Source organism: Haliotis rufescens, unplaced genomic scaffold (assembly GCF_023055435.1).
Source record: "Haliotis rufescens isolate VD_foot unplaced genomic scaffold, xgHalRufe1.0.p SCAF_59, whole genome shotgun sequence".
Taxonomy (NCBI): Eukaryota; Metazoa; Mollusca; class Gastropoda; order Lepetellida; family Haliotidae; genus Haliotis; species Haliotis rufescens.
This window is the reverse complement of record NW_025964323.1, coordinates 2,472,445-2,482,894: the sequence shown is the minus strand read 5'-3', so window position 1 is coordinate 2,482,894 and position 10,450 is coordinate 2,472,445. Positions and strand designations below refer to the sequence as shown.

At 40.5% G+C, this 10,450-nt stretch overlaps 1 long non-coding RNA gene across 1 annotated transcript; it reads left to right on the top strand.

Moving 5' to 3' along the window:
• The first annotated feature begins 4,406 nt into the window (after positions 1 to 4,406).
• Positions 4,407 to 6,614, top strand: LOC125374574. Its single transcript, XR_007218674.1, has 2 exons — positions 4,407 to 4,453; positions 6,237 to 6,614. It is a non-coding gene; the product is annotated as an uncharacterized LOC125374574 (long non-coding RNA).
• The last annotated feature ends 3,836 nt before the right edge of the window (positions 6,615 to 10,450 follow it).

Sequence of the window (10,450 nt, the reverse complement as noted above, 5' to 3'; positions counted from 1 at the left end):
GACCAAACTGTTGGCACTTGAAACATCGCAGGGGATGTGGTATATACACATCCACGCCGATGTTAAAATAACCAGCTTTGATTGAGGTTGGGAGCCTCGAAAGAGCAAATGTAAATAAATAAGTGTTAGTGTTTACAACACTATCATGATCTTTTCGTGTAAAGCGTTTTACAGCTGTAACACCTTGAGATTTTAGTTCCTCAGCAATCTCCCCTTCTGACATGTCAGACAGGCATTTCGCTCGGTCGCGGACAATGCCCCTGCATGAATTCAAAGATTTATGGATAGATACTGTAACTGCAGTATTGGCAAAATGATGAGCATTCAACAAATTTATGGATTGTTGTCTCTTGGAGCATTCTATCAAGAGAGAACCAGATCGAAGACGAGTGACGTTTTGAACATCACCACAAATTCCTTGAATAGCCTTTGAAACTACAAAAGGGTTGATCTTGAGAGGTAGACCATCAATGCCTTCAACAACTAGAAATCTTGGCCATGAGTCACTGTTGGTTGTAGAAGATTCATCATCAGAAGATGAAATATTATCTATGTCAACATGTCTTCTCTTGTTTTTGCTACGAGAACCAGTGTTTTGTGGGGTATCCATAATGAGAGAAAAAAGTTTCAACACCCCTGCTCCCCACCCACCATGGAGTGCTACAAAGAGCGATGTTTTCCTGCACCGGATCTCCAACATACAAACATAAGGGATACAGAGGTGGTATACTCCAGTAAGAACAACATGAATAGCTGCATTTGTCTAACAAATAAAATGCCAGGCTGGTCCGGCCCATGACAAGAAATTTAAGACATACAGAACTCAGAGGTCGAAAGTACCAGATTGGCCCATGAGCCACCGCCTTCTGGCGTAAGACTCTAGGCAAATTATTCAATCCAAAATTGGTAATTCATACAAAGTATGCATGGCCAAGTCCAAAATATACATTATAATACAACACAGGAGTGCATATACAATATTACGCACAGGGCCTGGCATGACCAGCCGATTGATAAGACCGGGCCCATCTTACCACCCGTCTAGGCGAAGTAAGGGTCGAAGTAGTGTGTTGGGCAAAGGAACACAGTTCCAGGAACCAGTGCCCTCAACTACCAGACTCCCGTCCTCCGCCGACACAGGGACGCAACCCACGGCAAACGGGCTGCCCACTTTGGTCGCCTCTTACGACCAGCAATGGGGTGCTGTGGAAATATTCTACCCCGGTTCCACACGGGGGAAGAGCTATTAGCGTTACCCAGCACTCACCACGAGGAGGTTGCTCTTCACGAGTGCCTATTTCTCTGTGCGATACTCAGTCTCTGTCAGAGTAATATGTGAGATGTTTGCTGTAAGTTCCACTTCAATGCTAAAATGGATTGAAAGCCAACCATACTTACCAATCTGCAACGATGTAACGAAGTAACGAATGACAACTTGATTTCGTTTTATATACGCTCAGGTTCGATCTTGTGGTCTCGTTTTTAAAACATTTGACAGGTTTATTAAATGCTCAATCATTTCGAAATTATGTGCCCTGCAGAAATGTGCCATTACTTTATTTGTTTCAAAGATTGATGAATATTGTCTTTTCAACATTGAAGAATTAGTTTTCATGCGCATCTATTTTAAGTGAGTGAGTGAGTGAGTGAGTGAGTGAGTGAGTGAGTGAGTGAGTGTGTAAATCGAGAATGACCTCTTCAAATCTGGACTGACAACCAAAGTACATGCAGGTGTAACAAATAGCTGGTATGGTTTCATGAAGATTATTTGTACTTACTTGGGTGTCCAACTTTTGCATAAGATCTTTGTTGTAACATCTGGTAAGAGGCCAATAGTCACTGTATTGAATAAGAAGTGGTGTCACAGATTGGTTGAGAGCTGCTTTAGCTGTTGCATCAACCATTGTGTTACCAACGATTCCAACATGGCTGGGTAACCAACTAAAGATGACGTCGGTTTGGCCAGTTTCAAGAGTATTATATAATTTCATAATATCAAGAATCAGTGTTAGAGTTGTCATTTTAAGTGCCTATAGACATGACAATGAATCGGAGAATATGTTATTTTTTTTTACGTTTATTTTGATGTTGAATATATTTCGATGCTGTTTGTATATAGCTTCACTTTACTGTTTGTATTGACACTACCCCAAAATGGATGATACCCATTTAAGTCCCAAATAATGATACAGGGCTTGGGGTACATACAAGCTGGTCATACAGCGCCTGAAGTTCAGTTTGATGGAGATTAGAAGATGGAGGAACATAGAGTGAGCACAAAGTAAAGACAATGTGCAGTGTTACACGAACAGCAACAGCTGTTTTAGGTGAAACGCTTTGGTCTTTTTGTTCAGCAACAATTTCTTCTTCGCTCATGTCAGCGACACAACGAGCATAATCCTTAATGATACCCTGACAGGAGTCCATTAGTGCCCTGTGCACAGAGACGACAACCTTGATGCTAACAAACTGCTTTAATAGCAGCAGGTCGACAGATTGCTGTTTCTGTGCACATTCAACCAGGAGTGAACCGCTACGAAGGCATGTAACATTTTTTACTACTCCACAGGCACCTTCAAAGCACTTGGAGATGGCAAATGGGTTTAGTTTTAATGAATTGCCATCAGCAGATGCAATGACGATAAACCGAGGTCAAGATACAGTATCTGAAGCAGCAGCTACATCGTCGGACGAAATGCAGTAAAAATGTGTGCACGTTTGTTAATCTTTGATGAACAAGATTGTGTGTAGAGACATGGTGTAATAATATAATTCAATACACCTATTCCCCACTCGCCCTTGAGTGTCAACAAGGACGATGTTGCAGCGTAGGCCAGGACATTTGGCAAAATTTACAACATCAAAATCAATGTTTCATAGCGAAAAGGCATTGCTTTGATGGAAATATTTTGAAACCGCCTTTGTGAAGTAAGGGTCGAAGTGGTGTGTTGGGAAAAAGGAACACCTGTTCCTGGCTCCAGGGCCCTCAACCACCAGAATCCCGTCCTCCATGGTCACAGCGGCGCAATCCACGGCAAACAGGTGCTGAGGACACATTCCTATCAACCCCGGGTGCCCACAGGGGCGACGCAATTGGGATGCAATGACCCGATCTCGTTTGTCACCGCTTACGACAAGCCAAGTCGCCACTTGCAACAAGCAAGGGTTGCTGAAGACCTATTCTAACCCGGATCTTCACAGTTGCGTATCGTCCCTACGGTCCTTAGTACGGTAGCTTAACCTTGGTTGCTGGCGATCAATAGCCCGTTTTTATAATGTATTGTTGAATGATCGTTTATAACATACTCTCAGACTAGTATTAAATACAATCTATGATAGTTTAGTTATTTGTACTGTCCTTCGGTGACAGGTTTTTATACAGTTTAAATATATTTGTTATGAATGTATAATTTTGTCTCATCATGATATGGTTGATATATTTCCGATGTGACGTTAAATTTTAGCTCACTCACTAACATAACTAGAATCAGTTTCAGTTTCAGGCTTTTGTCTTCTCCTTGGCAACTTGTCATACCAGAGGTAGCCTTCACTCTTTCACACCTCTCATAACACTTCCTACGGAAACAATCCAATTAGTCTTCCAACAAGAATGCACCAATTACGATCCAAAATGATTCTCACCGCTCAATTTTTACTGATGGGTCCAAGGATGGTGGAAAAACTGCTTGAGCCACTGTCGTTGAATGACAAATTATACGGGTATCTTCTAGATTACCAGATAATAGTTCCATATTCACCGCATAAACAAACAGCATCGAAATGTATTCAACAACAAAATAAACGTAAAATGTTTTAACATATTCTCCGATTCATTGTCATGTCTATAGGCACTAAAACTGTCAACTTTACCACTGATTCTTGGTATTATGAAATTATATAATACTCTTGAAACTGGCCAGTCGACGTCATCTTTAGTTGGTTACCCAGCCATGTTGGAATCGTTGGTAACACAATGGTTGATGCAACAGCTAAAGCAGCTCTCAACCAATCTGTGACACCACTTCTTATTCAATACAGTGACGATTGGCCTCTTACCAGATGTTACAACAAAGATCTTATGCAAAAGAAGTGGGACACCCAAGTAAGTACAAATAATCTTCATGAAACCATACCAGCTATTGGTTACACCTGCATGTACTTTGGTTGTCAGTCCAGATTTGAAGAGGTCATACATGTTATACTGCGACGATACTCACTCACCTAAAATAGATGCGCATGAAAACTAAATCTTCAATGTTGAAAAGACAATATTCATAAAGCTTTGAAACAAATAAAGTAATGGCACATCTCTGCAGGGCGCCTAATTTCTAAATGATTGAGCATTTAATAAACCTGTCAAATGTTTTAAAAACGAGACCACAAGATCGAACCTGAGCGTATATAAAACGAAATCAAGTTGTCATTCGTTACTTCGTTACATCGTTGCAGATTGGTAAGTATGGTTGGCTTCCAATCCATTTTAGCATTGAAGTGGAACTTACAGCAAACATCTCACATATTACTCTGACAGAAACTGAGTATCTCACAGAGAAATAGAGCATTGACATGACTGTTCCACCACCCATATCGTGGAGATATATAATATGTTCCCATATTCATGTGAATGATTGGCATGTAGCATTTATTCATTGTGCGATTCTAAATAAACATGTCAAAATAACATGAGAGATTTATTGGTGCGATCAAGGTCCTGGGAGATGTGCCACGGAAATGTGACGTAAAGCCGGTTTTCCTGTCAGCTGAAGCTGTAGATACACATAGATGCACCGATTATACCACCGGCTCTTTTTTCAAGTAATAACATCAATAAAATAGCACCTGCTTGTTAAAAATTCTTTTTTGAAAAGGCCCAGGGCTAATTTGGAAGCTTACGCTTTCTTATCTGAATAGGGCAGGCCATTCGTACAAGGTATTAATTTAAGGAAGATCACTCCAAAATTGAAATACGAAGTCCATAGGCCGAAATACGGAAATATTATCTGTATCTTCCGTTTTTAGGCCCATGCGCGGAATTCTGCGTGGACCTGAATGTTATATAGTGGTATAGTGTATTTGAAAGAATCACTGTAAATCAGGTGTTCAACGTAAACGAATAGGGTATGCATGTCCTGCTCTACCGATTCTGATCACAGATTGTGTTGAAACTGAAAACGAGATGTTAATTTTGAATTACATCGGCTGCGTACAAGTGCAGATATTCCGCTTCTTACAGTGAGTGAGTTAGTGAGTATGGTTTTACGCCACTTTCAGCAATATTCCAGCAATATCACGGCGGGGGACACCAGAAATGGGCTTCACATATTGTACCCATGTCGGATATCGAACCCGGGTCATCGACGTAACGAGCGAACGCTTTAACCACTAGGCTACCCGAGAAACTTTGTATGTGCATGGGGCGAGCAGGGTTGGGGTGGCTTGGGGTGGGTACGAGGGACAATATTACATTACATATAATACATGATCAGCTGATGTGCTGTTTGATATCTGAATGAAAACACAGTGATGATTTATCTTTCCTATGTATACTGCTAAATAGACAATATGTGAAATATGTCATTAACATGTAATACGAATGACAAAGTACAGTATACGATTTCACCTACTAACTTCGATATCAGTGTGCAATGAACATGGAAAGGCTTCACATCTGAAGCATTGTTCACATGACCCATGTTTCATGATGACGCACACAGTTTACCTTTTGCTGTTTTCACATTTTTTGAATTCAGTTTAACCCTGTCAAGAATAGTGCATATTGAATCATCTCTATGTGATTAATTGTAATTCTGATGCGTCTCCCAGATGCCGTACAGTCGCGGATTGTTCGTAAACTCAAATTCTCCGTTGCTTGTCTGCGTAGTATTTGCAATTTTACTGCTTACCAAGGAATAAAGCTCTGACCCATTTTCTGTCTGAGCGTGTCCGTTGGGGCTAGCTAATGGCATAGCCAAGTGTTCTCGAAATCATCATATTTAATCATAAAGGTAAGAAATCCCAGGAAAATCCTGGGGTGGCGGCAAATAATTAGCAGGGATGAATGCATTATTCATACTGTTTGGGGGCTGGGGCGGGGGTTGCTGGGGGAGATAATGGACTTGTGTCTGGAAAGATCAGTAACGGCCCATTAAATACAATGTATGTTACAAATGAATGTTGCTGAATTTGAACTAACTGAAGGTATCATCTAAAATTGTATCCTTTTCCTTTGACAACAGAGATATCAACCATGAAAACCTTGGCTGTTGCTCTTTGTTTGGTTCTGGTGGTGGCAATGGCCTCAGCCACATACCAAGCCTACCCAATTGGAGGAGGATACGGAGGAGGATACGGGGGAGGATACAGGCAAGGATACGGACCAGGAAATGATGTATTTAACAACCAAAACTTCAGACAGTATGCCACCATCAATCAACAACAGTTCAACAAGCAATACGCTGACCAAGATATCTATAATCGTGGCCGTCCCTACTATGGCGGAAAGGGCTATGGTGGATATTAAGATGGTTCATGCACATTGTCCGGATCATAAGGCAGGACTCCACCTCTTTCGCATACGACTTGTTTGACGTGAATTAATAAATCTTTGCATGATTTTTTATTGTATCCGTTGTTATCCTTGAACACATATCTTTCTTTGATTTATGATCAGCTGGTTTGATAAGTCATTTAATGGTAATTGTCAACGAAATCATCATTCAGATATCATTAACTAACATTTGAAAGCAACCCTTGGAATAGTGAAAGCTTAAAGAAGGGCTATCTTCATGAAAAACTATTACAAAACACACACCTGTATCGCTTTGTCAGAAATATTTACGCCATTTGAACCCCCTTTGAGGAAACAGCCACTAACCATCTAAGTTACAGATTAAACACGACACTATAAAAAAATAACTATCTACACAATGCAAGTTTATCAATAAGTTATATTTCTTTAAAAAATCCTATAATTAAATGACAGCTAATACTTGAAATGATCCTTAAGATATGATCAATGGAAATATTTATCCCCGGTGATGGCAAAATTAATACAGTCAAGCAGGACAAGTGAGAAATAGAGATGTGAGAAATCGTGTTACATTATTTATATCGTCTCGATACGTATAAATGCTTCAGATAACAGACGCAAATTGCACTCATATTGGGCATGAGAACGCATTTTAGCGTGACAATGCATTAACTAATACGCTGGCCTACCACCACTCACGGTCCTTGAAAGCATTAATTGAATTTGCTGTTTAATATCCAAAGGAAAATACAACGATGATTTATCTGACCCTTGTGTGCAGGTTAAAAGGCAATTTATGCAATATGTCATGTACATGTAATGTGCATGACATAGTACAATATACGATTTCGCCTACGACGTTCGAAAGCATTGTTCACATGACCCATGTTTCATGATGGCACACACAGTTACTTGGATGAACTGACGACAATCTATGTACATAACACATTTATTACAAATTACTACAGGACATTTAGCTTCCTTTTCGGTCGCCATTGTAATAACATGTGTGGTCACTCTAATTAGGACATATCTCCATATGTGTGGTTTATCCAAGATGCCGAATATTCGCGGATTGTTCGTAAACTCAAATTCTCCGGGGCTTCTCTGCGTAGTATTTGCAATTTTACTGCTAACCAAGGAATTATGCTCTGACCCATTTCTGTCTGAGCGTGTCCGTATGGGCTAGCGAATGTCATAGCCAAGTGTTCTCGAAATCATCATATTTAATCATATAGGTAAGAAATCCCAGGAAAATACTGGGGTGGCTGCAAATAATGAACAGTGATGTATACATCATTCATACTTTTGGAGTGGCGGGGTTGGGGGGCTGCTGGGTGAGATAATGGACTTATGTCTGGGAAGATCAGTAACGGCCCCTTAAATACAATGTATGTTGCAAATATGTCACGTATTGTATTTAAACTTAATTGAAGGTATCATCTAAAATTGTATCTTTTTCTTTGACAACAGAGATATCAACCATGAAAACCTTGGCTGTTGCTCTTTGTTTGGTTCTGGTGGTGGCAATGGCCTCAGCCACATACCCAGCCTACCCAACATACCCAATTGGAGGAGGATACGGAGGAGGATACGGGCAAGTATACGGAACAGGAAATGATGTATGGAACAACCAAAACTTCAAACAGTATGCCAACATCAACCAACATCAGTTCAACAAGCAATACGCTGACCAAGATATCTATAATCGTAGCCGTCCCTTCCCCATCCTTGGCGGCAAGGGCTGGAGTGGATAATAAGATGGTTCATGCACACTGTCCATAACGCAGGACTATAACCTTTGTTTATGTGACCTATTTGACATGAATACATAAATCATTGCAACACATGTTTATAAGTTATATCATCCTTAAACAATCAGTTATATTATGATTTATGTTCTGGTAGGTTATATCCCGGACATCCATAGTGGACAATGGTTTGACAAGGTTCCGTGACATAAATAATAACGAACTTATATCTCGGATTCCTCACTTACTAATATATAGTTCAGAATGCTTATTTGACTTGTATGATATAAATAAATAAATCAGTGCTGCGATTGTTTTAGAAGGTTCCAAGTTTGCATTATCAAAGTCTCCAGAATTTTAGTTCTGGCAGATCGTATCTTGGTAATGTCTAATGAAATATTCCAGTACATTGAGTCATTTCAGATCTTTGGGATATTCTCAAATAACATCCATCGCTGACACCTGGTCTTGGCTTTGTGAAACCTTAAAAGTTGATTGTTTCTGCTCAGATGATGTAGCAGTCACACGATATAGTGTATACATAAGCATTGTTGTTTCAACGGAGATGGAAAAGATCAATTGTCCGATAATAGCAATGTACCATTTAGACTGTGTTTGTTTCATGGACATATTTTACTCCTTAGTCTAGATTTGCACATTGTCCAAACGAAACCACATAGTAATGTCTCCCTTCTATCATGGAAGCAAAACTTTTTGGTTGATGTGAGTATCCCTGTGATATCAACCATGAAATCCTTCGCTGTTGCAATTTGTTTGGTTCTGGTGGTTGCATTGGCCGCAACCACACACTATCAACCCACATATGCATACGGAAAGGGATATGGATACGGGGGGAATGACCTAGTATAGATAACTACCGAAACCTCAGACAGTATGCCACCATCAATCAACAACAGTTCAACAGGCAAGTTGTTGACCTAGATATCTATCCTCGCGGCGGCTTCCCCACCTATGGCGGCAAGGGCTGGACGACTGGATAATAAGATGGTTCATGCACATTGTCCATAACGAAGGCCTATAAACTTTGCTAATGTGACCTGAATGACATGAACGAATAAATCATTGCCACACATATTTATGAAGTTGTATTATCTTTAAATTATCATTTATATCGTGATTTATTTATCCTGGAAATCGGATGGACAAGGTTCCTTGACATTAAATAATAAAGAACTCGGATTCCTCACTAATATATAGAAGGTTACGGTTAAATATCCTGTATTAGGAATAAATGAGTGAATGAGTTAAGATTTATAGTCACATCGGCATTTTTCAGCCATATCTGACTAGTATTACTGTAATACTATACTCACACGCAAAAGAAACGCAAGTGGTTTTAAGCAAATAGGTAACAAACACGAAACCATACATTGATACGAGTTTAAACATGTAGTGAAGCCTGATGGTGTTATCAATGTTTTTGGTTGCATTTCGGAAGCCCCGAGTAAAAACGCAACATAAAATACGAATCGCCAAAACACACCATTTTAATGAATATGTTGGTATCATGCACCCATTTCTCGCGAAATCGAAAATGCACGAACTGTCACGAACTGTAGTGGGTATACAACTTTGGCCGATTCTTGGACCTACCACTCCTTGGTCAACAATGCTACCCTAACTCAAATTCAGAGAAACCAGGCTATCGGACGTTTGGGAGCTTGAGAGTCTGTCCAAGATGTTGCCCGTCATTTCAACGTTAACATAACCACAATTTACCGTCTCCTGCATCGATACAATGCTTCACAGACCACAGATGACCTTCCTCGGAGCGGTCGTCCTAAGGGTCACCACACCTCTACAAGATCGGCAGATTACCCGTCAACACCAGCGACATCCGTTCCTAACTGCAAGTGAAAGTGCTCGACAGACAATAGGAACACATAATCGACACATTAGTCTAGACACTGTGATCCGACGCCTCTGTTCCAACAACCTCAGATGTCGCCGACCAGCACATCGTCCTCGTCCCCATGTTGTCAGAGCTACCATGGCCTTTCTGAAACAACACAACATCCGTGTTCTACCGTGGCCAGCCCTCAGCCCTGATCGGAACCCCATCGAACACTTGTGGGATGAGGTTCAAAGGCGTCTGCACAATGTGCGCCCAGTCCCTACATCTGCCGATGAACTACGCACAGCTGCTCTG